We start from the raw sequence: 3,577 nt of genomic DNA on the forward strand, positions 1-3,577 counted from the left end.
AATTACAACTTTTTTTTGTGTATACGGGTTTCTTTTTGGATACATATCATGTTTATTGTTGGCCTCTTAGAAATTTTATACATGTGAAAGTTCATATCCTTTCTTGATATCATTTATTCCTTGCCGGCCACTTTGTTGTTTCCTTTTATTCTTATGGTGGTTTTGATAAGAGGTTGTGGCATGAGTGCTTGCATGTTGTGCGTATAATCTTGCGTACTCGTGTGTTTTGAATGTATTTTGGACACATTTTCATGATGATGATCAAACTAGTTATTCATATTATATATTGTCCACAAATATGTTCTTTGGATTTTTTTTGAAAAGTTTTTTTTTCACATATAGAATGCTTATTTTCGTATCGTAATATCTTGGTGCGTTCTATAGATCCCGAACTCCTCAAATTTTCCTCATTAAATATGTGCATTTAATTTTCACTCACATCTTGTAATACGCACACATTAAGGAGGAACTCATAATATATTGGCTTCTATATTTTTCCCATTTTGGCATTTGTTGCCAATGGGGGAGAAGTTTAGAGGGTTTAAGATAAGTATTTTAAGTGCTTTATGATAAGTATTTTAAGTGCTTGTTGTTCATTCATGCTTATCTACCTGGTTACATATGTTTGTTGCATGAATGAATATATAGAGTAAACTCCACCTAATGTATGACAAACAATATATGCAAGGAAATTCAAAGTTCATTCACACATGCATATATTGTGGGGGAGCTTGCTCTATATATATTGTGGTTCTACTAACATCAAATACTTGTGTAGTGTTTCGATGTTAGTACACCGTGTGCGATAAACTCAAGTATCTTTGTGACACTTGATGCTATCAAAGTATTTTAAGTGCTTATCTCAAGTATCTTTGTGACACTTGATGCTATCAAAGTATTTTAAGTGCTTTATGATAAGTATTTTAAGTGCTTGTTGTTCATTCATGCTTATCTACCTGGTTACATATGTTTGTTGCATGAATGAATATATAGAGTAAACTCCACCTAATGTATGACAAACAATATATGCAAGGAAATTCAAAGTTCATTCACACATGCATATATTGTGGGGGAGCTTGCTCTATATATTGTGGTTCTACTAACATCAAATACTTGTGTAGTGTTTCGATGTTAGTACACCGTGTGCGATAAACTCAAGTATCTTTGTGACACTTGATGCTATCAAAACTATCCCAAGTATACAATTTATCCTTGGGTAAATTGCAAACTTGGGTTAAAATTCATTATATAAACCCTTTTGTTGAGATTGTCATCAATTACCAAAATGGGGGAGATTGAAAGTACATGTAGTCCCCATGTGTGGTTTTGGTAATTAATGACAATCCTAATGGACTAATGTTTGCATTAAGTTATACATTTGAAGGAAAGTTCCATTTCCAATGCATGAAGAATATTGGATGAACTGGAGGATGTTTATTCCATGGTGATGCAAGGAGATAGAATGGATTCAAAATGAATGCCATATACATATTGTTGTGCATGCATCAAGGCTTATGGGTTGAACCATGATGGATCAAGATCTTGAGAGAATGATTAAAGAGAAGAATTCTATATATGCTTGATGATAGGATCATTATGAGCTCATTTGTTGAGTCGGGGATTATTATGTATGGGGGAGCTACTTGAAGACTTCTCGAATGTCTTGCCTTCAACTTGAGCCATGAAGAAACATCAATATAAAGCTCAAGTGAAAGGCTCTAGTCAAAGGTATTAGTTCCTTTGGCTTTAGATGTGAGGATCGATGACCATCGAAAAGGATATATGCTCAGGAATGAGTTTTCGGAAGCTATCTAGTATAGCTCTTTTATGATTCTTGAGTTATAGGGATCCCGCACTATTAAGAGGGGATCAAAGGGGTTAGTGATGGATTTGCTCAAGTCAACATCATCTATTTCTATTCTTCTCACATCATATTCCAACATAGGCATATTTCGCTCCTATCCAATACAAATACAATATGCCTACATATCTCAAAAGAAAATCCAAAGCCAACTAGGTTCCCCAAAGTATATGTATAACCATTGCATGCTTTGCACCCTCCATTTTGGCTTATCTTGGGTGGTTCTATATGTGAGGACCTGGAGTTTTTCCATAGCTTCAAAACGAGCCCAAGATCATCAAAATCGGAGTCCGGATGTAAAAGTTATGCATGTTTCAGTTTTGGGGTTCCTGTTGTTTTTTTAATGGCCGGACATCCGGGACTTGGCTTCCGGGTCGCCCCGGATGTCCGGGATCCTCCCGAAAATCCGGCCCGCAAATTCCAGAACCTGTTTTCAAATGTTGGCTGTGCCCGCCGGATGTCCGGGACTTGCCCGGATGTCCGGGGGCCCAAGTTTGGCCAGATGTCCGGGCTTCGGCCAGATGTCCGGGCCCTGTAACCTGTTTTTCTGCATACTTGTGTGCACACTTCACAGCGTCCGGATGTCCGGCCCCAGGCCCGGATGTCCGGCCCGACACAGCCACTTACACTCCAACGGCCATATTTGCACTACCACTATATATAACCTTCTTCCACCCCGGGAGAAGGTTGAGCAACACATTCATATGAACCCTAGAACACAAAAAGGCTCCCTCTCACTTCTCCTACACCAAATCTTAGATCCCGGAGAGATTCGTGAGAGTTCTTGAGAGATTTTCCAATCAAGTGATAGATCCACTCCCTCTCCCTCTCTTGACCAAAGGAATTCGTGATTTGAGCAAGTCTTGAGCATTTCCCCTTTGTTCTTGTTACTCTGGAGGTTGGAGACTCCTAGGCGGTAGGAGTGCTCCGGTGAGGAATCAACTTGTGATTTGTCCCCCGGAAAGTTTGTGAAGGTTTGGAGGCCGCCTCAAGGTCTACCACTAGTGGTTGAGAATCGCCTTCGTGGTGATATCTCAAGGAGAATAGGGTGAGCCTTCGTGGTGTTGGTGTGCCTTCGTGGTAACATCCACCTCTCTAACGGTGACTAGCTTCCCTCCAAGGAAGTGAACATCGGATACATCCTCGTCTCCGTGACTTTGGTTATCCCTAACCCTAACTCCTTACTTGTGGTTTACTTTGGTCATATGACCGTGCATTCACTATATTTTGTTGTCCTCGTTATATTGTGGTGGTTGATTATATTGTGTTGGACATTTCCTTGTAGAGATTATTTAGGCCTAAACTTCATATTCCGCAATTCATACTTGCTACTATTGATATACATTGTGATTAGTGTGAATTGCTAACTTGTGTTATAAACTTCCATATATTGTGATATTGCTCAAGTAAGTTTGTGTAACTTACTTAAGTTTGCTTGTATCATTCAATTCCATATATTGTGATACAATTTGTGTATGCTTGTATTGCTTACTTGTGGTTGTGTGTATTATTCATTTCCATACCTCGTGATATACACTGAGTAAGTTTGTGTGACTTACTCGTGCTTACTCATATCCTCGTTGTTCTCATCTTGTTTATGCTAAGTTGTTGGTGCACTTAGTGAGCTTAGTATATTTAGGATTTGTGCTTGAAAAGTATCCGCTTAGTTTATTTCCGCATTAGGATATAGCCAAATCCGTAAAAGATTTTAAAACG

Source organism: Triticum dicoccoides, chromosome 1B, assembly GCF_002162155.2.
Source record: "Triticum dicoccoides isolate Atlit2015 ecotype Zavitan chromosome 1B, WEW_v2.0, whole genome shotgun sequence".
Taxonomy (NCBI): Eukaryota; Viridiplantae; Streptophyta; class Magnoliopsida; order Poales; family Poaceae; genus Triticum; species Triticum dicoccoides.